The sequence below is a fragment of the Caretta caretta genome, chromosome 2, assembly GCF_965140235.1.
Source record: "Caretta caretta isolate rCarCar2 chromosome 2, rCarCar1.hap1, whole genome shotgun sequence".
In the NCBI taxonomy this organism is placed as follows: Eukaryota; Metazoa; Chordata; order Testudines; family Cheloniidae; genus Caretta; species Caretta caretta.
The window spans coordinates 262,807,759-262,833,745 of NC_134207.1; the positions used below are offsets into that span (position 1 = coordinate 262,807,759).

At 46.5% G+C, this 25,987-nt stretch overlaps 1 protein-coding gene across 7 annotated transcripts in view; it reads right to left on the bottom strand.

Moving 5' to 3' along the window:
- GJC2 (gap junction protein gamma 2) overlaps nucleotides 1-25,987 on the bottom strand; it is a 126,851-nt gene that overhangs the window by 49,764 nt on the left and 51,100 nt on the right. For 2 of the 7 annotated variants that reach the window (XM_048837386.2, XM_075126062.1), the window contains exon 1: nucleotides 15,589-16,120. The exons of 4 other annotated variants lie outside the window; for them this stretch is intronic. The gene's annotated coding sequence lies outside the window, so the exon portion shown is untranslated. One more of the 7 variants, XM_075126061.1, reaches the window with a different exon arrangement.

The window sequence follows — 25,987 nt, forward strand, 5'->3', positions numbered from 1 at the left end:
CCACACCAGCCCGAGCAACCCCGGCCCGGGCTGGCCCCAGCAGCCCGAGCCCTGAGCTGGCCCCAGCCGCACCAGTCCGAGCAGCCCCGGCCCAGCCACGCCAGCCCCAACAGTGCAGGCCTCGGGCTGGCCTGAGCTGCGCTGGACGGAGAATGGGAAAGGCAGCACGCCTCCCCCAGCTGCCCAGGGGAAGAATGCTGAGCTTTTGATATGCGCCATGCAGGTTCCGGGGCGGCTGAGGAGGCGGTATCTGCTACTCCGCTTCCCGGGTTCATCAGCCATGAACCCAGGAAGCTGAGTAGCAGATACCTCAGCTGCCCCGGAACCTGCATGGTGCATAATAATAAACACACACCCACAAATGGCCTCCCGTGGCAGCAGCTGTGCCAGGGAAAACTGAGCCTTCCCTGTCCTATTATACCCGCCGCCTATGGGGATATGGATCCATTACAGCCCCACCCGCGGAGCCTTGGCTCTAGCTCAAGCTATAGCAGCTCATGTTTTCAGCTCTGGAAGTCCCTGGTTTAATCCCCAGTGTCAGCTAAGACGGCGGCCAACACGTGGCACAAGGCATAGCGAATAGGGCCCTCCGTGCGGGGAACCTCACAGAGATTTCCTGGGGTGTACTGTGGGAGGGGGCAACATGAGAATCTGGAATCAAGATTTCAGTCTCTTTTCTCATTCCCAAATTAATCCTAGATATGCCCGCAAACATAAAAATGGGCAGACTACAACAGCCACATCCCAACCCCGGCAAAATCGTCACAGAGGGACAAGGAAGATTTCCAGTGGGAAAATCCCCTGCAAATCAGCACAGACCAGCTTCCTGATGGGAAAAGTCTGTGCATTCCCGGGGTGATGATGGGAGTCTGAGCAGCATGGCCCTGTGCTGGTTTGCTTGTATAAGCAACACGCTGTACTGGCCTTAAGATATGCTAAAGATATGCTAAAGTTTGCTAAAGTTGGCACACCAGGAAGACTTTTTAGCTACTATAAAGTCCATGCCTGCATGGGACCTTCGGTGAACAGGATCAGTGCCTCACACAAAGAAATGCATATTTCAAGAGACTGTTTTGTTAAAAGCCAGGTGTGTTTAGTTCAGATGCCTCGCTCTGTTTGAAAAGAGATTTGAAGAGCAGATAAAGGAGGAACAAGAGAAAGCTCTTGCTGATACATTCTCTGGTACCTTTTCAAACCATCTTCTTCCGTTTAGTTCCCCTCTTAAATGCAGCCAGCTACAGATGACGAGGCGGGAAGATGGAGTAACTATAATGACAACCAATTTACACCTGACAGCATCAAATCTTGAAGTCTTCATTCAGCCGTTGCCCCGGGCAGAACGCTCATTGACGTTAATGGCAATTTCGCTTGAACAAGGACCAAATGGAAACTTAGGCAAGACTTGCAAAAACAGGAATCTAGAGTTAGGCTCCAACATCCATATTCAGGCACCTGAATAAGTGGCCTGAGTTTTAGACGTGCTGTGCGCCCCGTGACCCCAGTGTCAGCGGCTGGGTGGTTGGCATTTTAGAAATCAGGCTGTTTACTCACGTGCCTAAAGTTAGACTCCTGGGCAGGATTTACAGAAGTGCCTAAGTGACCTAGAAGCCAAACTCCAATTGATTGTCAATGAGACTTGTGCTCCCAACTCACTTAGACGCTTTTAAAAATTCCACCCCTCAGGCCGTAGTTAGGCACCTGCTTTCGAAAGCCTCGACTTCAGAGAAGACGTCAGCATTTGGACCACTGTGCACTTCTCACACTAGGGACCCAAACCTGCAGTCTCAATCTGGAAAAATGACCACTGAAGCCAATGGGAGTTTTGGCTGACTGCAGGATCAAGCGCTTCATTTCATAGAGCATCCTGGAAAGGCAGCCACCTCTGAGGTACAATGCAACAGCCAACTGGTTCAGAGAAGGGGACAGAACAGTGGTGGGTGGGGGAAGGCAGGGAGAAAACACTGCACTATCCAGCATCATGATTTATCTAATTATTATTGTCTGGTGCTATATGCTTACATTATAGTCTGATCCCAAGAGACAATTCTTAATGTCATATTAGCAGCGGCAACAACATATGGACATAATTATCAAAGCCGCTAATGTAAGCCTGATTTCAGAAAGGTTAATGTGGCAAGGAAAGGCAGAAAGGAAAGAAGAGCCTTTGCGGAAGAACCTGCCAGTTGACAAGGGTGAACACCAGACATCGTATTTCAGGAGTCCCAAACCAGCTAAATAAGAATGCCAGAGACACAAAGGCAACAGCCAACATGAAATTGCCAGATGCTTAAATCCAACTTCATGCCTTGTTTTTCCACTACTAATAAGGCCTGAATATAGGAAAAAGAAAACCAGAATGTGATAAATGAGGAAACAAATGGGTTGAATGTGCCTTTGCCAACTGCTCTTAAATCTACAAACAACTAAAAATTAAAATAAAAGGAAACATTTACTACAAGCTGCTTCTTATTCTGCAGGCCAGAATCCCTGCTTGATCTTCATGAGTTTCTTCAGGCAGCTTTATTTTAATACATTAACCAAGATTTAGCATTCTTGTGTAGCTTTTGCTACTAAATATTTAAATAGCCTATATTATATATAGATACACACACACACACACACACCCCCATCTTTATGCACATTCAGACAATTACATGCACAACAGCCCTGACAAGGTACAATACCTTCCCCTTCCAATCAAAGAGAGGAGCAGCGTTGGTGAAAGCTGTGCTGTCACTCAGTACATTTGTTAACGGCTGGATGGCAAGTCTGATTTGAAGGAGAGAGCAGACTGCTGTAGAAAATGAACAGCGGGCTTCCTGAAAGTGTTTACATAGATGGATACTGACCCCTCTGACATTGGATAGGTCAGCTGTTCTCAGGTCAGGGCTTACGTATTTTTTTTTTTTTTTTGCATCACACCTCACATCAAGAAGCTATTGATTCCCAGCACCAAGGAGAGGTACAATAAAAATCAGCACATGGATACTGAACTTTTCATCAGCAGATCTTAAAGCGCTTTATAAAAGGTGGGTAAGTATCAAGGCCTGCTTTACAGATGGGGATACGGATGCAAAGAGGCTGCATAGTACCTCACTGTCCCAGGTAGGAATGGACCCTACCACACCCCCTCACCATGGTCATATTGCTTTGCCCAGATAAGTGTAATGATCACCTTTGGAACATCTTTACTGGTTCAGATCTCAGCAGGGTAGGTTCATCTTTCCAAGACACAGACTGAAATCAGGTCATCCAGTTCCTCTGGTAGAGAGACAGATTAGCTATCAGAGAGTTAGTTTACTCTGTGGACAGTTTTGCAGATGACACGTGGAAATCTCGAGGGCCTGTCTGCTCTGCATGGACACTCTAATTCGCAAGGCAGTTTTCAAACAAGACTTGGCTGGGTATATTGGTCAACGTTCCCCCTCCCCACAATGTGCTGTGCCCAGTAGGCTTCCTTACCCATGGCAAATATACTAAGTAGGCTTGATCAACATTGTTTCACGCAAATATTTTTTTCCCGATGGAAAAAGGCCTTTTTTCGAAAATGGAACTTTTCACAAAATTTTTTGACATCTTTGACATTTCCCAGTTTTTGCAAAAGTTTTGTTGACATTTCAAAATTGAAATTTTCATCAAAATTGTCTTTGAAATAGGTATTGAATGTTTCTGTTGATTGAAAGGGTGAATTTTGGTATATGAAGACTGCTCAATAATGATTTTGAATGCAGTTTTCATTTATGGATAATGCAAATGTTTAAAAATGAATTCAAGCATGATTACACTAAAAATATTATTAATCAATACATTGTGAAACTTTCACCACAGATGGGTCCAATTTGAACCGTGTGAAATGGAAACAGTTTTGAAAATTCCCACTGATCAGCTCTATCGCCAAGGAAGATACTGAACATTATACGCTCTGTAAACTTCCTCCTGAAAATGTATTGAAAATTCTGCTGCAAAGGTTGTCTTCCTCTCCCATTACTCTGTTCATATGAATCCATCCCCATCAGGTTCAACCAATGAACACCAATATAAGAACCTAGAGAGAGATCCCTCCTTCTCTTCCGGGAACTTCTTCCTACCTCCTCTTCCACCAGAAATCTCTCTCTATAAGTGTCCCTTGTTCTGTGTCTTGTAGGTTTTTTTGCTCTTGCATAACTTAGGGCCTGCCTCTGCCCCCTACTGAAATCAATGGGAAATCTGCCCATTGGATAAAGCCCTTATGCGTTTTGTTATGTGTAAACAGAATACAGTCCAAACTAGTAATATAAGCACTTGGTGGTTTAAAAGGATCAATTTCAGAAAACAATTAGGAATCAAATCATATGGGAGACAGAATAGAAACAGAAAAATGTTACTGATTTTACTGGGAATTATTTAATAATGTTTTACTAAATGTCCAAAAAGTCACAACCTCACAATTGAGAAAGAATGCTACACTGGTTTAAAAAAAAAATAGGTGGGCTGAGAGGGGAAGAGAAAGCAGCTATAATTAGATATATGAAAAACAAATGGGAAAAGAGGGATGTTGATAGCAATGAATACAAATTACAAGCTAGAAATTGTAGAAAATCGATAAGGAATGCAAAAGGACACTAGGAGAACTCCATAGCCAGCAGAGTTAAGAAAAATTGAAAGAAGTGTGGGGTTTTATTGGGGGATGGGAGGGGGGAGGTGTTGTTGTTTTAGATATATCAGGAAGAAAGGGAATCCTAATAACGGTACTTGTCAAGTACCAGCTGGAAATGGTAGAACTATCAATAATAATGCAGAAAAGGCAGATATGTTCATTAAATATATCTGTTCTGTATTTGGGGAAAGCCAGATGATGTAGTTACATCATACATTGATGAAAAAATATTTTCCATTCCAAATAATAACTAAAGAGGATGTTAAATAGCAGGTACTAAAGAAAGACATTTTTAAAATCAGCAAGCCTTGGTAACATGGAGAAGAGAAATATGGTAATGGAGGGCTCTCTAATTTAGCAGACAATGGTATAACAAGATCCAATGGCTGGAAGTTGAAGCTCGACAAATTCAGACTGAAAATAAGGCACACATTTTAAACAGTGAAGGTAATTAACCACTGGAACAGCTCCTGAAGGGTTCTGGTGGATTCTCCATCACTGTAAATCTTCAGATCGAGAGTGGATGTTTTTTCTAAGAGATATGTTCAGGTTCAACTGCAGCTACTACACTTGAAGCAGGAATTAATTCATGGGAGTCCTATGTCCTGTGTTATACAGGAGGTCAGACTAGATGATCACAGTGGTCCCTTCTGGCTTTAAAGTCTATGCATCTACGAATCTTAGACTGTAAATTCTTTGGGGCAGGGAATTGCTTCCTCTGGGTTTCTAAAGTGCCATGCAAATCAATGGGTCTATATGAAGGAAATCCATTAATAAGAACATTATGCCTATATATCCCAAAGGGCTTCACTGAGGCCAAACACTTACTGGAGTCAATGGGGACCAAATCTTGATAATTATAGTTCATTACCCTGAGGCCTCAACAGAGATTATGGCCCCATTGTGATACACACTACACAAAAACACAAACATGCCCAAAGAGACTGCCCCTGCCCTGAAGAGTTTACTGTCTAATTAACTAGCCAAGAGAGTTATATAACAGAATATTTTTATCCTTATTTTACAGGCGAGGCATGGGAAAATTAAATGACTTGCCCAAGGTCAAATAGAGTCTGTGGCAGAGGCAGGAATAGAATCCAGGTTTCCTGAGTCTGATGTCAGCACCTTCCCGACACGACCATGCTTCCTCTCTTACTCTGCCTTTACTCAGCCAAACTCCCACTGACTTTAATAGCATTTTGCCTAAGTAGGGACTGAATGCTCATTTAATAAAGACTTCAGGATTTGACCAATCATAATCAATTACCACTGGGAAGAATCCTTGTGTGTGCCCTTTGCTTCATTGAACACAAAGGGCACAGATCTATTTCTGTCATCACCACGGGGCATTATTTTTCTATTTGTTTTTTACAACTGCAAGGCCTTTCAAATACCTGCTTGTGCAGTGAGTTTTTGCTTTGACTCACTGGCTTCCCAGTTCACCCTACTTCAGACAAATTTCAACCTCTTCTGCCTAGCTGGAAGCTGGCAGGGTTTTTTGTTCAAGCATGGAAACACGAGCGCATACACCGCACTAAAACAAGCCATTCCGGAGAATGAGCTGTAATAAAAAGCAGAAAAGAAAAAAAAAATCCAGCTGTGAAAACAAAGATTAAAAATGGAGATCCTACCATGTTCATACCTTGGCCTGAGTGCGGAAATGAAGCAAGAACATCAGTGGAAGCCAGTTTTCCCCCCTTTCAACACTATGGGAATTTTTTCATGAATGAACATTTATAAGGCAGAGGGATGTGGTGTGGAGGAAACCAGTCAGCCCTTCCCAAGCTGTTTAAAATTTGTGATGCTTTTGCAACTCAGTGTGGGACAATGCAATGGGGTAGGGGCACAGGTACTATGGGGCTGGGTGCCAGTGTACAGCTCTAAGACAGACAGACAGACAGACAGAGAGAACAAAAGAAAAGGAGGACTTGTGGCACCTTGGAGACTAACAAATGTATTTGAGCATAAGCTTTCGTGAGCTACAGCTCACTTCATCTGATGCATCCACTGAATGCATCCGATGAAGTGAGCTGTAGCTCACGAAAGCTTATGCTCAAATACATTTGTTAGTCTCTAAGGTGCCACAAGTCCTCCTTTTCTTTTGCGAATACAGACTAACACGGCTGCTACTCTGAAACAGAGAGAACAGAGATTCTCCATCTGTTTCATGCTGTGGACCAGTCCTTAAGGCAGAAATCCTCTCAAGACATATCCAAGTGTGCGCACACACATGGGTGCAGGTTAATAATGTGTTATTAGCAGAGCTTGAGCAGTGAACAGCTTGTGTACCCCAGCATCTCTTGCACTAAACTTCACTACTGACCATGCAGCCTTCCTGGGTTCCAACAGATGCATGATCTTAAAGGGACAAACTGGGCACCTCAGAATCCCCGGCCTCCACACTTCTGCAGCAGCTCTCGGGTGCAAGTTATGTAAAAAAACAGTATTAGTTTGGTGTTATGGAGAAAACTGACCGCCATCTTAGTGAGCACGTGTGTGCATTGCCTAGTGCACTGGGAACCCAATCCTCACTGTGGTCTTCAAGTGCTACTGTAATACAAATAAATCAAATAATCGACTCTCTTTCAGGACAATGGCTGCTCCCTCTTGGTTACATTGTGTATCGGTGCTGATAACTTCCGACCCCTGGGGGATCAGATTTTAGTCCCAAATCCTGCAGGAACCCCCATTCTGATCTCAGGTCCTCTTGCTGATTGTTTTGTCTTCATGCACACTGGCTACCCCCTTTCCAATTTTGGTGTGGTCTGCAAATTTGACCATAGCTGAATTCACACCAAAGAAGCAACAGATAAATAAAAGCCTGAAGAAACTGGTTTTACTTTAGTTTGTTACAAAAAGCTCCGAGGAAACCTAAAACAGCGTGGACTGGGCTACAGCTAGCAGAAAGTGTCTCTGGGCTAGATCCTGAGCTGGTATGACTCAAAAGAGTGCCATTCATTTCAACGGAACAATGTAGATTTACACCAGCTGAGGATCTGACCCTCTGAAGACTGAGGGGTGCTTTGTTGTTACAGAAGCTACACAGAAGTGCTCAGTGGAGAGCTGGGGTTTGAAAACGTCTGCAACAGAGAGATTCACCCTGGGCAGGAAAGGGAAGGGTAAGGATGATGTGGGAGGGAGTTCTTGAAAATCCAGTTTTTCAATCTTTGGTTCATCCTTCCTTTAGCTCGTTTATACAAAAGCCTCAGCATGATCCATGTGCCAGTGGATAGTGAAGAAGTAAGAATGGAAACCCCTACGGGTGTCATGTTTTATCACTCCCCTTAGAGAAAAAAAACCTACAGTAATAATCCAAAATGTGACAATCCATGCAATATTTTGGACCAATAATATAGAACAGCACACTACTTTTCAATGTAAGGCCCGTGGGTAGTTAGAAACAGCAGACACCAAAGGCCCCCAGTAACAAGCATTACACCGAGCAGTGATTGCAGTATATAGTATTGGATATTAATAGCACCTGCATCTTTCATTCACTACTACAGTGAATGCTTCATCTGTCATTCATACACGATGGTAAAAACCACATGGCCGTATTAAAAACCCCCATAATGTAACAGCCTGGCCCTTTTATAGCACTTTCCAAGTGAGGAGCTCAAACACAAACGAATTAAGCCCCAAAATGCTTAATAAAGGGACAGGTAATATTATTCCCATTTTACAGATGAAGAAGCAAAGACAAAGGATGACCCCACTGAAGTCAATGGGAGTTTGGCCACTGACATCAATGGTGCCAGGATTTCATCCAGAGCGTATAAGTGATTTTCCAAAGGTATGGCAGGAAGTCAGGCATAGAACCAGGTATAGAGCCCAGGTCTTCTGAAATGCAGGCTAGCACTTTAACTACTAGGCAATGCTCCCATAACATTACATATTATTGTATATTAAGGTAGCACCAAAAGACTCCAACCAACAGCACAGCCCTATCGTGCTAGACGCTGTACAGGCAAATAGTGAGAGACTGTCCCCGTCCCGAAGAACTTATGATTTACCTGGACATGACAGAAGATAGGTGGGAGGAATAGAGTATTACAGTCCGCATTGTACAGATGGGAAACTGAGGCACAGAGTGGCTAAGTGACTTGCCCAAGGTCACTCTGGAAGTCTGTGGCAGAGAAGTGACTGAATCCAGATTTTCTGACACCCCAGTGCTTAAACCATAAACATTGTTTTTTTTAAAGCAGCTACAGCTAACCCACCTGGTTGTAATGCTGCGTACCATACCGAGACTCTCCATTGTTTATCCCCTGCCCATGGCATAGTTTTGCTCTCTCTGTAAGGGTAGTTTTACTGAATGCCACTTGCAACTGATGTTGCTCTCATGTCCTTTGTCTGGGCATCTCTCCTTGAATCCAGGTCTCCCAAGTCCAAGGCTAGGGCTCTTGGGCCATCCTTCCTTTCTATTTAGCGTACCTCCAAAAAACCGCTTAGCATCCTATTTGGCCCTAATACCAGCTACGCCTAAAGGCAAACCGTGTGAATGAGGCCCAGGGCTTCAGCTCTCCACCCAGTTCTCTTGGTAGCTGAGGCAGAGCAGCATTCAGCACAGTTTGCCACGGGTGGAGGGAGCAGTAAGAGTTGAGCAGGGCGAACGGGCCTGGCGTATCGTGTTGTCTTTGCTCGCCGACGCTGATTCATGTTGACATTTTAATGGGGTCCTTACAGATTTGCCGTTGTTAACAATGCTCTGCCTTTCTACTGCCCCTCCATCTCAGGATCGCAGAGGGCTTTACAGAAACTGATGAATTCAGCCACAGTGCATCCCCACGGAGGTGGTAAACCCCCATTTTATAGATGAGGACCCACAGGGACAGATGTTGAGTGACATGCCTGAGGTCACACACAGCCTGGGCCTACTCTTATTAGTGGTCCCAACAAAGAGCAGAGCCATCCTGTGCTAAAAGCTGTACACACACATGATACAGGACAGGCCCTACCCCAAAATGAACTTATGATCTAAACAGACAAGACACAGGGGTGGGAGGGGAGACACAGGCACAGTGAGGTGAGGAGATGTGCTAACGGAAACAGTGGTCAAGTTGGGAACAGAAGCCAGGTTTCAAGTCCCCAGTCCAGCACCCTGTCCATTAGAGCACCCCGTCCCCTCTTGTAGCTGAAACCAGTTTTTCACCAATGACGTCTGTGGAGTTGTTCCCAGTTCCCACCAGTGTATTTTCTCCATCCTCTTCCTTTTTCTCTACCCTCAGTCCCAAACTCCCCCATCTCCTTTTCCTTCTCCTCTCTTGGGTGAGGAACTTTCATGCTGGCCAGCCTTGCCCTTCCACCTGTGCTCCCCGTGGGCGTTCAGTTCTGCACTGCAGCCCCTCTGGGCCAGCTATATTGGCACAAAAATGCTGCCCAGCCCCCGCCCCTGGTGAATTCTCTTCTCTCGGGCAGGAGACGCCTCCTTGGATGCAGCTGTTTCTTTTGTCCTGTCTCCGTCTTTGACACAGATTTTCCATCTGGTTTTACTTTCCATCCACTGACCATTATCCTGCGCGCTTTGAACTCTCCTCCTCCCAACACCGTGGCACACCGCTCGCGCAGGTCCACCCATGCTAACGCCCTCAGGCTTCTCATCTTGGTTACTGCAGGTCCCTTCCCTGGGTCCTCTCCAAGACTCAGCTCTCCAGACGTCACCTCCTTCCCCAAATACCACACTGGCTCTCCAACCATACCAGGAGCAAGTTCACAGTGAATTATTGTTATTGCCCTTGTTCTTTGCCAAATCTCCCATTTGTTCTCTATTCTGCTCATCTAATTCAGATTCCCGCTGCTCCCCTCCAGACGATGTCACCGTGCCTGGTGCAAGGACTTTCTGATCTGCAGATCCTGCCATCTGGAAAGGCCTCCAGCTCCGCTTTATTCCATCACTTCATCTACACCCCCTTTCAAAATGGAGTTGAAAGCATGTTTTCGCCCTTGGCCAACACAGTTACTTTCTGCTCCTCGTTTAATTGCCCATTTGCAATCTCCAAGAAACATTTTCCAAAGCCTAATGGAAAATTAAAGGATCGGTAGAACAGCACCATTGTCATTGCCTTTGAGAATGCAGATTTCATTTCCTGCCTCCATCTGCCAGCCCCTCCTTCCATGCATCAAGTGAGAAAAACCTAGAGCATTTCAGACACTAAATCACTTTGTTTGACTCACAGTGGGGCAGTTCAACTACACCTAGTTCCAGCTATTGAAATGAGGGCAACCTTCTCCAGCCCATGGGAACTGACCCCTTTATTGTCGCCGATGCCTGGGGAAGTTATGATGACATATGAGTATTATTGTCTGTTATTTCTTTCCAGTATTATTTTGCTGAGACTGGAATTCCAAATTACAGGGAGTGGGGGGTGGAGGAGGGGTGATGGCTCAGGGGATTGGTGATGGGATATGAAGAGTCTCACCTCAGTAGAGAGGCCAAAGATTGGATGGAGAACGAACCACTGTTTCACCTCCAGAGCCACCTCAGCCTGTTACGAGAGTGCTCTGTCTACACATATGTCATTAGTTAATTAATTGGAAGTGTGCTAGTAGAGGGTGCTAAAGAATATGAAGCATTCTTGATGGGTTTTGTTGGACCAATAAAGTTGGTGATTGTGCATTGCAAATGGCTTCCTTTATGCAGCTCTTTACAACAGCTCTGTGAGGGAGCAGAGAAACTGGCGCCTGGCACAGCAGGGGTTGAAGAAAACCGATGGGTTCAGCTAGCCCCGCCCCACTATACCTGCAGCCAATGCCAGGACTGCAGGGGGAAGAAAAGAAGGGAGCCTGGCTCAGTTGGGGGCTGACTGGCAAGGAGGCAGGAGCTCTCTGTGTGCCTGAAGGGACGGATCAGCGACCTGACAGCCAGTGCAGCCACTTGGATATTAGGATATTGGATATTAGGAAAAACTTTTTCACTAGGAGGGTGGTGAAACACTGGAATGCGTTACCTAGGGAGGTGGTAGAATCTCCTTCCTTAGAGGTTTTTAAGGTCAGGCTTGACAAAGCCCTGGCTGGGATGATTTAACTGGGAATTGGTCCTGCTTCGAGCAGGGGGTTGGACTAGACGACCTCCTGGGGTCCCTTCCAACCCTGATATTCTATGATTCTATGGTTCTATGACTTGAGGCAAGTAAGTCTTTCCCTGCCAAGGGGAGTCTGCAGATAAGCCCCAACTGTGGGGCAACTGGACTAGTGAGGCCATGCCCCAAACTAATGAGACATGTAGGAAGTAGCCCAGGGAAACTGGTCTTGACCCCCGCCCCAGCCCCTGCCAGAAGGAGACCCATCCCCTCTATTTAGGGGTTGAACTACACAGGGCCCTGGGCTGGGACCCAGTGGAGAGGGAGGGCCCGGGTCTCCCTACCAGCCCCTTTGGCCTGACCGACCAACGATCTAGCCACTAGGCTGCCCAGCCACGAAAGGCCCTATCACAAGGTCTTAAACAAGGTCTGGATGGCAGCATGTCCCATACATCTGCTTGATTGCTGGTGCACCACCCTGGTGCCCCATCTGACTCTGAAGCCACAAAACCAAGGCAGATTATGAACCACCTAACTGCACTCTCCCTGCTCCGTTTGGAAAGAATTCCGATTTACAATTGCTTAACGTGCATCATCTGCCTTTGCACTAGACCTGGGGATTGTCAGCTCCCTAATCTTTCTTGGACATCCGTGCAAACTACCTCTATTAAACCATGGAAGAAAGAACTCCTGTCCAAAGCAACACTAGACTCTCTAGGGTGCAAAACAGATTAGGCATCCCCGGGTGGGTCTGGTTTTGCAAAATGATTCCCTGCTCCTGTTGCAAAGCTGGCACACAATAAAGTGACTCCTGAATTCCTTTCAATGAATGAGTTCAGGGTCTTGTCCCACACAAGGTTATGTCACCTTCCTGGCTGCCGGCAGAGGCACATTCCTGCATCCTCCAACCCCCTTCAGACAATCCCTGCCTATGCTGAAAATATTTATTTTGGCCTGTTCCTTGGAAGCCTCCCATTCTGGGGAGCCATGAGAGGGTGGACTCTTCAACTGTTGCACCCGTCTCCACCCTAGTGCATTACTCAGACGAAGTCACGCCAGCCAAAACCCCACCTTACTGCATGTAGCAGCAATGGCTATTTTCTCCTTTGCAAACTAGAGCGAAACCAGCTCAGAGGTGGATCAGTAAAACCCAACTCCCCTTAAAGCGAGGGTCAGCTTCTCCACTACACCAGCATAAACCTGGACTCACTCCATTGCTGGCAATAAAGTGATTCTGGGTGAGAGCTGGGTGGGAAATGGTTTTCCCGCCCCATGAGATTTCAAAACTTTCCCCGTTCTGCATTGGGACAAAAACCAAGAGCTTTCAAAAAAATGTCACAAAAAGCCGGGAAAAGAGAGACCCATCCCAGAATAGCCTGGTGGTTACAGCACTCACGTGGGATGTGGGAGACACACGTTCCAGTCCCTGTGTCTCCCACATCTCAGGATGGCCTAAAGCCTCAGGCTAGAGGGTCAGTCTCTTTCTCTCTAGCCCAATGGATATGTAAATTATTTATACAAAATGGAACAGCTCCAACAGGGAAGACTGAGAGATGCCCACCCACAATAGCCCATCGCTTGGTGATTGGGGCACTCACCAGGATTGTAATACCTGAGTACCCTTCACTTATGAATCACAATGAACTCAATGCACACTAATAAATGGGACCTCACAACAATCTCTCTGAGTCTTGCCTTCCAGAAGCAACATAGCCCACTGGGGAGGGCATAGAGAGACCCAGGTCATGTCTTTCCTCTGAAGCAGGGACTTGCTCCTGAATCTCCCATATCCCAGGTAAGTGAGCTAACCGCCAGCTTATTGGCTTTTTCTAAAAGAGCTGCTCTAGGAATTATTTCAGGGAAATTCCACAGCCTGTGTTATGCAGGACATCAGACTACATGGTCACAGTGGTCTCTTCTAGCCTTGGAATCTAGCTATTCTGGGGTTTTTCTGTCTCGTCGTCTCTTTCTGGTTTTGACTGTAAATTCTACCCCTGGATCTGAGAACCCTGCCAAGTGAAATTTTTGTCATAACTGCCCCTTTCCCGTGAAAAGTTATGGTTTTGACGCATCAGCATTTTCTGACCCAAAAAAAAAAAATTGTCGAAAAATTCCCAACCAATTTCACTCTGGATTTATATCTGTGTAACCTAGATCAGAACCTGACCTGTAAACTCAAAACAAAACCGGCCCAACAAAAGAACCAAAGAGGAGCCATTCCCCAGCCGGCCACCCAGCCCAACACCAGAGAGCACTCTCGCCTCATCTGTCCAAACAGAGCCTGTGAGCTGTCTCACCTGCCATCACTGCTGCTAGCAGAGATCTCAGAACAACCCACCTGCCCAGATAATGCTGCAAGAAACAGCTGCCGAGAGGGGAATCTCAATGGCGGTTTTGAGGAGAAGCCTAGAGGTACCAGTGAGGAAGGATGATGGACGTGGGAGTGGGGAAGAGCATGGAACCGATGGGTTTTTTGGCAGGAAAAGAACTGGAATGATTCAGTTTTAGGGGGAAGGAGGGAAAACAAGGCTATTTGACCCAGGCAACGCTGTACTCATCACTGACTTAAGCCAAAAAAATTTGAGGGAGCCCCTGGTTACAATGTTGGTGGCATATCACGGCTCAGGGTCCTTTCAGAGCTCTACTCTGCTTCCCAGTTGTTCTATTTCTAGGGTACTAACACCGAGGGGTCTACGTGTGCGGTGCCTGAAATGAGTTTGGCTGACAGAAGTCCACAAATGGACAGGCATTTATACTACTACAGCTACAATGTCCCCCTCCCCAGTTAGACTGAACAGGCCTGTATCTATTGTGTCCTGGTTGCCCAGCTCAGAGTAGAGACCCTCTGGTGGGGCAACATGCATTGCTGCTATTCCTACTATCGCTCTCCTGTAGCTAGACGCCTTCACCCTACAGGATGTTGACTGCAATGGCCGACATCAATGGGCATTGAGGGCGATCTGCACTTCCCAAAATTGGGCCAAAACAGTCTCAAGGGCTGTCTAGGTTGGTACTTCTATTCATCACTGTAGTATCTGAACACCTCGCACTCATTAGTGTGTTTTATCTTCACCACATCCCTGTTAGGTAATGAGCCATTCTCTCATTTTTAAAGATGGAAAAGTGAGGCCTGGCGTAGATTCAGTGATTTGTGTAAGGTCACCCAGGGAGTGTGTGGCTGAGCCAGGAACTGAACTAAACTGAGGTCTCCAATATCTCAGCCCCGTTCCCTGGCCACTAGACCATCCTCTCTCTTAATGCAGGGGATTCCACCACTGCTAAATTATTTTAAAATTCATGATTTAAGGGAAAGTTTAGAATTTAAGACAAACTATTTACACTCTTATGTAAACACATTAAACATTTTGATACAAGTCATAGAATATTGATCTGCACTGTTTTCATTCTCTGGAACAGGGGAATTGCTAAGAAATGGGAATACTGAGGACAGCAATTAAGCTGCTAAGGACATGAGACCACAGAAAGGAGGAGAAAAAGACTGATCTAAATCCTGTTCCAAGCCAACACCTTGGGTTGTGATGTTTACATCTTTGGTCATTTTAGCGCTCCCAGAACATGCACAGCCCAAGCAGCATTAATTTAATTCATCCATACATAAAGTGTTTGAAATTCTGTTCATACACATCTGGGACCCAACAGCTCCGAGAGAAAACCCTCTGCCTCTTCCAGCTCAGTTCTAGCCATGAGCTGACCATCTGGAGAACCCTTCCATTCACAAATGCTTAAATATATATACACACACACACACGCACGCACAGGTGTACACACCAGAAATGTCAGATGCTTTTCAGAGAAGCTGTCTCAGAACTCATAGTAGCACATCAGCAAATCTCAGGTGGTTGAGTTCACGAGAGCAGCAAACTAAAGAGCGAGGACACGAGAGTGTGGGGAGAGCCCCTAGTTAGTGCTCACCATTTGGGTTAGTCACTGCACATCGTTCCAGGCAGAACCTTCCGTTTCCCTTCGGTAGGTCCCATTTGACAGCCTTCGAAGCAGCAGGTTTTAGAAAGCCTTAGTCAGCTCCCACCACATCTGGAAAGTCCAACTCAGCCTTGAACTCCCACTCTAATTCCTTGTGTTTACACTTTGAATCAGTTGGTTACTTATGGAAACTTTAAACTCCATAGCCAGGTCCTTCTGCTCTGGGTCTGGTGGAGACAATTTCAATGATGCACATCTAAAATATGTCTCTGCACCGCACCCCAAAACCTTCCAGTACCAGGCAATGAATCAGTCCCTCTCTTGAATTTGCCTCGATCAGTTAGACCAGTCTGGTCACCAAGACCACATCTAACCTTTAAGTAACGTCTTTTCCCCAGATCTGACAGAGCAGCAATGATCCAGCAGCCTATGTTTAGTGCAGCATCCACACGCTTCCGCCCACCATCCGTATTTCAGAGCCCCTGATTTAGTTGAGGGTGGCTCAGCCGGGCTGCAGCCTCACACTTACACATGCCTTTGGCTCTCCCTTTCGCCCCTTTGTTTAGAAAATGCTTTATGCCGGAGGGTTGTGGTCCGACTGTAGGCACCTCTAGCTGTAGCCAATCAGGGTGCAGCGCCTTGTTTTAATGCAACAATGCTTCATTGAAACTCAGTCTCCCAGCCTTGTGCGTCTTGCACGTTATTCTCAGCACTAGACGCCCTTGGAGAAATAGTTACATCAGGGGGAGAGAAGATACTCTCTTGAACAGCAAGCGAGCAGCACACTGCTGATAAGTGAATCGCTGTGTGTGCCCATTGTCTTCTAAATACAAGCCCTTAACCCTGACATCGCCATCAGATCCACCGTGGATTTGCTTCTTCAGTACAGACAGCTGTAAGATTTCACAACTGAGGAGCACTCTCTGTGTCCTGAATGCCACTGTTCAGACAACATAATGGGTTGTGTGAATTTGCACTATACATCACAGCATGGGACAACACAAAGCTGAAATTCCTCTGCCCATAATAATTATTTCAGGGATAAAGAGGTTCACTTTCTTTTCAGGGGACTAGGAGTTAGAATGACCATCCTGGAAAATGACAGCCACCATTTATCTGCTGGTCGGGTACCCCTCAAGCAACAACAATGTTGGATTGCCCACACTGTCCTCCGCTTCATCGGAGGAAAGGAGAGTTGTGTTGCCAGGCCTATTCCATCCTTGGCCAACAAAGGAGCTGATTGGTTCAACTGTACTAGTGGTTTCAGTAATGCTTGTCCATTAGGAAATGAAATGAAGCTCTCAGACTCATTTCACATCAACCCAGAAATCCGTCATTGGATGGATCACTATCATCCTGCGTTGGATTCTAACCAATGTCCTAGAAAAGTGCTACAACCTGGCAGCTGTAAGGAATGATGCTTATCCCCTCTATAGAGTTTTTCTCCCCTGGATCTTAAAGCGCTCTACAGATGTGGGCAAACACTATGTCACCCCGCACTATGCAGATGGGGAAGCTGTGGGATTGAGAGGTGAAGTGACTTGCTCAGTTCACACAAAAAGGATGTGGCAGAATTGGGAACTGGTGTATATAGCTTGGTATTCTATGTACCTGAGCACATTGCCTTCCTAGAGATCACATGCAGAAGGGCTCAGACAGTGGCAGACAGCCCTTGGAAAGTCATGTTGACGATGGGTACATGAGCCCTGTGGACTAGAGCAGAGGGGGGGGCTAGTAATAAGGCTACACAGAGCTGACAAGGCCTTGCTCCCATGAGGGGAACCTCATGCACTTTTCCAACCTCTCTGGCCCTGTGGCTGGTTCTTGCTATCAGGGGGTGACCTGGTTCATTGCTACACTGACCTACTGTGCAATGCTATTTAAGAAATACATGAGTTCAAGAAGGCTGGTTAAGGCATGGGACAGGGACTCAGGAGAGCTGGGTTCAAGCTCTGGTTCTGCCACCGGCTTCCTGTCTGACCTTGGGTAGCTCACTTCATCTCTTTGTGCCTCAATTCTCCATTTTTTTTCTGGCTTATGTATTTAGACTGGAAACTCTACAGAGCAGGTGGAGGGTGAAGAACCCTGGTGGGACAGTCTGTACAGCGCCTAGCACAATGGGGCCCAGATTTCAGTGGGGGCCTCTAGGCGCTACTATAATAGAAATAGTAATAACTGGAAAACAAACAATTCCGCGGTTGAAGGCCGTGGATGCTATGGCAATGAGTGGAATCACGTAGATTAGCCAGACAAACGAGTCACAAACCTCCCGTACAAATTAGTGCCCCAGCACTACGGCAAATTGACCACACATCCTCCACACCCTCAAAACTTGGGGAGCTCACTTCAGCAATCTGTAAGCACTTCGGGGTGGGGGGGGGGAAAGAACAGTTGCAGCAGAAAGGAAATTGGAACTTTAACATGTGCAGGGGACTTGGTTAACTAGCGCTGTCTGCAGTAAGCTGAGGAAATAGCTGGGCAAAACAACAAGCAATAGCATTGTCCTGGACAGGAAAGAGATGACAATAAAAGTGTGTCTGAGAGGGGTCTGTTTAAATTCAAATTTGATCAGGCATCAGTGTTTTGAAATGTAAACTCTTCTGGTAGCCCACAGATGGGAAGCTTTGGAAAAACACCTAAGCCCAATTGAAGTCAATGGAAAGACTCTTTGGACTTCAGTGGGCATTGGATCAGGTCTTTATTGTCTCTGGTTGTTTAGAAGATGCTTTTCCCTCCCTTTATCTGAAGTAGACACTTGTAAAACTCGGAACTCAGAAAAAGTTGACATGGATTTTAAGACTAACACAGACAAAAGTTTTTTTTTTAAATCTACCCTCAGGCTTTAAGTAAAAGTTCCTTAGTTCTAACTAGCAATAACCAGCCACAGGGCTCAGTTCTAACTGTCTCAAGCAACAGATTAAAACCTGACTGTACAAGTTTAATCGTATATATTAGTACCTAGATACTATGTCAATGAGTGCAGTGAAAATGCATATAACTTCATCTAATTTCTCATATATATTATATATAAGATACATATAACAAATTAGGTTTTTAGACTTGGGGTTCTGGCAGCAAGGACTTCCCCAAGGACCTTAATTGTTGTGTCAGGATCCACAGCAGAATTCGGAGACAACTGAAAAAAGCATCTGTGAACATTTGTTCAAATGAAAACCATGGGCCAGATCTGCAGCTGGTACAAACTGGCAGAGATCCATTGGCATTAATGGAGCTATGCTGCTCACATCATCAGAGGAACTGGCCCCAAGACCTCAGTTTGGAAGGATGTGCTATCCCCCTTTTATGAGTTTTCCATGGCAAGTAATATTTTTGGTTCAGGATTCGCACTGGAAGCACTCAGCAGCCCACGTGGAAATCTCCCCTTTTTCCTTCTCCCATTTGTAAAAGTTTCAGTCTTCAAATCTTGGAGAAAAAAATACCAGCTGATACCAGTGGTCAATTACACACTGCGAAGAGCCAGCAGTCAAAGGGAATAGATCACCGTGTACGGCGAGATGCATGCTGGGCTGAAAAATTCCAAAGGAGCAAGAAAGTAAGGAAAATCACAGCCTGCCCGAGGGTAATTTATGAACAGAAAAAAAAGAGCTAAATTCATTGAGGGCCAGATTTACATGTGTAAGAACAAGGAGAGACGCTGAGTGCTAGTTGCTGAAAATCAGATGCATTCTCTTAATGGGTAACTGAGAGTCAAAGGCTTTTGAAAATCTGCCCACTTATATATGTACCTACATGGGAGCTCTTGGGAGCAGAGTTATTTTGAACATCTGGCCTTGAATATATTATTCAGTAGTCCACCTCTCCTCAAATTAAGAATAGACACACAGACTGGTTGGTTATCTATTCCCTCAGTTTTCCATCTTTTTGAAAACCACCTAAGAAAGCATTTTCTAAAAGTAAATTTGGTGGCTTGCAGAATTATAAAGCACAGTTGCCATGCCCCTTTCCCTAAAATGCCCCTTTCCCTCCATGACTCACCCCAGCCCTATTAAATTGGATTTACTGAAGTAGCTTTGCACAAGGGAAGTTTTTTAACCGTGCTCCTCTTTTCAGGGGAGGACAGTGCCCCATCTAGTGGTAATTTGGGGTTAAATGAGAATAAAGCCTTCGCTCTGGCACTCTGGAACAGCACACATCTACCTAGGAATCTCAGGGAGGGCTCCTTTGCTTCCCTTTGTTTGGGCAGTGGTGTCATTTTACTTCCTCGCTGCTCTAGGCTCTGGGGTGGTTTTGACCACAGTGAGTGAAGAGCCCATTTCTGCATCCCGGAATGGACACTGGAGAGTCGAATCACACCCCTGCTATCCGTCTCTGGTCGGAGCAGAACCTGCATCTCCCTATTTTGTTCAGCTAGCAGGAGAATTTGTGAGTTTGCCAGAAGAGTTAAGACTCTTTGCATATCTCACCCCAGTGCCTGCTGTTATAAAGTCTGTGGTCTTCTCTGACCAGTCCCCATGCCCTCTTCACTTGTATTCCTGGCATGCCAGCTGGGTGGTTTCTTTGCACCCTAGAGGCCATTGCATTCACTTGGCAATAGAGGGGTGTCAGTGGCATGCAGAAGCTTGCAGGGAGAGCTGTCCATGTGGGGCAGGTCAGACAGGGCCCTGCATTGGAATGGAAGGAGCAACTGTAGTTTGCATAGTGCCCCAGTGCACAGCCTGAGCCAGTGACCAACCCCTTCATCTCCTCCCACGTGCCTTCTTCCGTACTGCTCCCTGGGACTGACTCACTCTGCTGTGGCCCCTTGCTAGGCCCTGCTACTCCCTCCCTAACCACCACCCCAGCATTTCAGTTACTCGTCCTCACCGGTGGGTGCCAATTTCGACTCCACTTAGACCACAGCAGCAACTCTGGGAAAGGTTTGTGTTTTCCCCCCACCAAGCTCCCAGCTCCACAAAGCACTTAAGTGTGCACTTAATTTTAAACGCATGCTTAAGGCCATCTCTATTCAGCACAGCTCATAAGTATGCGCTTAAGCCCTGAATAGTGAGGGACTCAAACAGGCACTTAAATAAGCACAAACTTGATTACAGTGCAGGTGATTAACCATTGAGCAGACTACCAAGGGAAGTGGTGGCTTCTCCATCTCTTGATGCCTTCAGATCAAGACTGGATGCCTTGCTGGGAGATATAATTTGGTGAAACACAAGTTATTGGGCTCGACATAGGAGTAACTGGATCCAACTCTCTGGCCTGTGTTATGCAGGAGGACAGACTAGAGGTTCTAACGGTCCCTGCTGTCCCGCAAATCTATGAATTTGTTTATGTAAGTGCTGGGCTGAATCAAGGCCCATGTCAGCTGAGCTTCAGACTATAACCTTCAAGCATCACAATCACAGTACTTCACTTCACCAGAGTACTGCCTTCTTCATCTTCAAAAGTGCTTGACAAACGTCTAATAACAGCTACCACACCTGTGAGGCAGACACCTCTCACTATATTCCTTTTGCCAGCTGCTCGGTTCAAGACTGAGCATTGTAAGATAGGACCTGAGATCTCCACAGGCAGCCCTTCCCCATTAAAGAGGAGAGCTGCCATCTGGCTCTAGACTTCATGCAAACGGTATGCGGGCCTCAGGCTCCTGGCAAGTTGCCATGGCCACAATCTGCAGGGCAAAGTGTGGACTGCAGTGAAATGGGCTGGCTGCCTGTTCTCAAGACGTAGCAAAAAGCTAATACAAGACTGGAGCAGTGTATCACCGAAGTGCTCCGGAAAGAATGCCTCAGTGCTTCCAAGGTTATAATGGCTAGGAAGGAGGTAGATTACTCACTTGGATTATCTGGGAGCAGTGAAAGGAGGAGGAGAAATGCCTATGCATGGAAAGAATCCAGATTCACTCTATGGAAATACCTACGAGCTCTCATTGCTAAGACACCGGCAGAGATTACTACGGTTCAAAAAATGTGGAAATGACCCAGGGAAATACACTGCAAGAGGCAGGAAGCCTGGCTGTCTGGAGGACCCAAGAAGTCATTTCTGGCAACTACAATCGCTGGACTCGATGCAAATCCAGCTTCTGGCCCTAATGTACATATGCACACACCTCCCATCAGGCCAGAGTTGTCCTGGAGGCATGTGTCTAAGACAACCATTTGGTCCACATTTAGATTTCTCTCATTTTCTCCTCAAAGTGAATTCATAGCACCGGGGAGAGATGCTGGACTGATGGCCCTGAGGCGTCGAGAACACGTACAGAACCAGAGATAGCACTGTAATTTTCACCCCGATGCCCTGCCAAAGTGTCTCAACTCTGACCTGCATGGATCCTCTCTCGGGATCAGGGTAGTCTAGGCTCAGTCAGGATGGGAGGGGAGACACTTAAAGCTAGCTGTGGAAGTGCTCATTACACAAGGATTGCGAGAGGCTCAGACACTACATTAATAGGGGCCACATACACACCTATAAGCATCTGCAACTTCCACTTTACTTTTCTTCATGTCACCGCCCTGTGCCTCGGTTTCCCCATCTATAAATGAGGATAACAAAATTTAACTCCACTACAAAGTGCTCTGAGATCTACTGAAGAAAAGTGCTATGTAAAAAAACTAGTACAATCAAAAAAAAAAAACCTTATGGAAAAGGTATTTTTTTCTATTAAATTCTGTCGGTCTTTTCCATGAGGGTTAAAGAGACCAGTACGGAAGTGGTATTTCCTGCTGTAATAAGGTGCATGAGCTCTCATCTCTAAGACCTGCACGGAGCCCGGGGGAGCCAGAGGGTTTAGAAGATAGCTAGCTATTCGTCTGCCAGAAACCGAATAGAGGTCCATCATCTCATTGAACAGTAGTCAATGAACACCCTTCGGCTGGAGACAGACTTCAATTACTGCCAATGCAAACTGGGTTTGCACCAGTGACCTAGAGATTAATTAAATGCTTTGAAAACCCATAATTTGTCTCCCTGAGCAATTCATTCCCTTACACGGTGCCCCGTTTAGCAGTGATCACATATTACAAGGAAAGAAGCACATGATACCTGTTCTGTGCACAACAGGACCGCACGACTTCTTTAAATGTAGGTCACTAGAATCTGACCCAAAGCTCATTAAACTCCTGGATCAGGTCCCTAATACATAACTGAAAAGTCACATTGTTCCTTCCAAAGACAATGTCTGCTAATAAAGGATTTCTTTCCTTAAAGGAAGTTTTAATTGGCATGTAACCAATAGGATTCTACAGAAATGTAGTAGGGTCTATAGAATCAACTCTAAACTCCTACAGAACTGAATAGAGAATGAAAAATATAATAAAGAATAAGATTCCTTCTATAGATTTTGGGAGCCATCCTAAAGAATCCTATAGCTGGGATAGAATTTTCTTTGAATCCTATACAATGTTTTTTAAAAAGGAGGCAGTGTGATCTCGTGGATAGAGCACTGGACTGGGACTCAGCAGATCTGGGGTGTATTCCCGCCTCTGCCACTAGCCTGCTGGGTGACTTGGGCAAGTCACATCACTGCCCTGTGCCTCAGTTTCCTCATCTGTAAATGGGAATAACAATACTTAACTCCAAGGCAAAGTGCTTTGACATCTACTGATGAAAAATGCTATATAAAAACTTTATTAATAAAAGAAACCTTTTGCAAAAAGGTATTATTTTCTATTAAATTCTATAGGTCTTTTCCATGAGGGTTAGAGGAACAAGCTAGGAAGTGGTATCTCCTACTGTAACAGATTGCATGATCTCTGATCTCTGGATTCTTTACAGATGACAGTTTCTAACGTGCATTCCTTACTGCTTAAAAATGCAAAGCGTAAGCTGAGTCCCACAAGGAAAAAATTTCATGACTGAAGGGAAAAAAAGCATTGTAGCTTTAGGAAACGTCATGGTTACCACTCCATAAACCTGGGCATCTTTGGGCTGAGTTTTTCCACCATCTCACATTAGAGAAGATAACATTGGACACTTGCGGGTAGCATGGGCTTATTTTACTTTATGATATGCATGTTTGTATATGTGCGTGCTTACCACTTCTCCAGAGAGCAAATGAACCTAGCACCCAAAGGCACAGATGGGGCGGATTCCAAGGGGCTGGTTTTGAGAGTTGCTCACCATTCAGAGTTCTCATGGTCTTGTGACTGCTCAGCACATCTCAAGATCAAGCCCTAAATACATTCATTGGTCCTGATCTCACGTTGGATGCATGTGGGTCACCCCCGGTGTCTGGACAGAGCCCCAGTGAAGTCAGTGGGGCAGATCTGCAGGTGGTGTAACTCAGCGCAACTCCACAGAGTTACACCAGTTCATACACCAGCTGGGGATCTGGCCCATTGCTTTCAATGGGGCTCAGAATGGGGAAAGGGATCCACTCGTGGATCCAACTCCAGGATCTGTGGCTGATTCTGACCTCCCCTGGGTTTTGCCTCAGAGCAGCTCAATTCGACTGAGTTTCCTCTGCCTTACCCTAGTGCGAGGGAGATGACAAGTTTGTGAGCGATCACACTCACTGGGGCACTTCGATTCCCTCCCCCACATTGATTGGAAAGTGCAGAATTCTTAACAATATCTCGCTGGGGGGAATGAAATCCACAGGGGTTTCTGGGTGGGCTTTGTGCTGCTAGCTCACATGGCCTGCGGCATCTCACCATTTCCACAGGAGAGCCTCTTTTAACACGTTACCCTGCCCAACCCTTTCAGCACTAGGTCCGCTTGCCAATGGCTGTTCTGATGGCCTGAGGCTCCAGGACCTCCCGACCTCTAATCAGAGCTCCAGACACGGACACCCGTGGGCAAAATGGGGCCCACTGAAAGCAGCGGCAGTGGTGGGTCCCCCGCAGTGGGAGGCGGAGGAGGCTGGAGCGGGGGGCACCATAACTGCACTGTGGCAGAGCTGGAGGGTCCAAGGAGCCGGCGGTCAGGCACAAAGCTTCTGCATGGTGGGAGCCGCAAGGTCTGCACAGAACACGGGGAGGGATCCCCAGGGTTTAGAAGCTGAATGTCCAGCTTCGTCCATGGTGTGGGAGAGAGGAAGGGTCTGATGCTAGGATTCAAAGGCCCTCCTTGCAGGGTCCCCCAGGCCCAGATGCCACAAGTGGATTTTCCCTCCATCTCATCCACTTTCCCTCTCAACTCTCTTCCCCCCTGAATAAACCTCTTCCCCACCCCCACCAACGTCTGCGCCTCTGAAATCCCCTCTCCCACTGAGCTCTGTCACTGCATTCTGTGGTGCACCCCCTCCACACACGCACTGCTCTGGGATACCAGCTCTGGCAACACCCCCAACACACGACACTCCCAGCAGAAATGGGATGTGCAGAGGGCTAGGCCCATCCCTGCGCCTGGAAGATGTTATGCGGCACACCCGGACTGGGCCAGCTTCTTGCCTGGGGTAAATCAGCATCGCGCCATGGAAGTCAGTGGAACAATGTCAATTTACGCCAGCTGTCCATCTGGCCCATTGTCTTTAAGGCCACATTGGAGGGATCTGTCCACCACTTTCAAACACAGGAGCGGCCAGTTTTCAGGGGCTGCTTCTTTCAAGCCGTCCAGTCACAGCTGCACTTTGTTATCTCACAGGACCCACAAGGAACAGTTCTTTGTACAGGAAGAGGTGAAACTGTGCAGAGCAGCCACCACATGAATCATGTTATTCAAGGAGGAAAACAAGCTGCTTCTTTAAGCAGCCATTTAGGCTTCTCTGCCAGGGACAATTACGGGCCCTAGTTCAGCAAAACACTTAAGGGCATGCTTAACTTTTATAATAAATAATAATACCTAGCTCAGTTTGCCCAGGGATCTCCAAGTGCTTTACAAAGGAGAGTTGTATCATTATCCCCATTTTACAGATGGGGAAACTGAGGCATAGAACAGTGCAGTGACTTGCCCAGGGTCAGCCATCAGGGCAGTGGCAGAACTGGGAATAGAGCCCAGCTTCTCTGAATCCCAGGCCAGTGCTCTGTCCACCAGACCCCCTGTGCTTAAGTCCCAAGGACTTAAAAGTTAAGCAGATGCTTACGTGTTTTGCTGCACAGGGATGGGCTGCTTGACTGGAGGCAGCAGTGCATGCCAGTGACTCAGGACATTCGGACTCACAAGGACCAGCAGAAAGCTCCTCTAAGGCCCTGTCTGCACAGGGACACTCAGGAAAGTTATGGTGATTCAAAGTGTGCTGGACTCCAGGGGGATGATCTCATTCTAGAGAAGGTGTCCTTTTCTGACTATAACTTATTTTTAACCCTCCCCACTCCAATCCCAGTGCTCTGGGCAGCCCCTGCAGAGCTGGGATCAACAGCATGCAGGGGGCACCGAGCCCCTTGGTAGCTTCTCAGAGTCTCCTCCCACCTACCCCAGCAGCGCTAAAAGCCAGTTCTCTCTCCCTTTGCCAGCAATGCGGGACGCTCTGCTCCTCAGACTGAAGCATTTCAAACCCAAC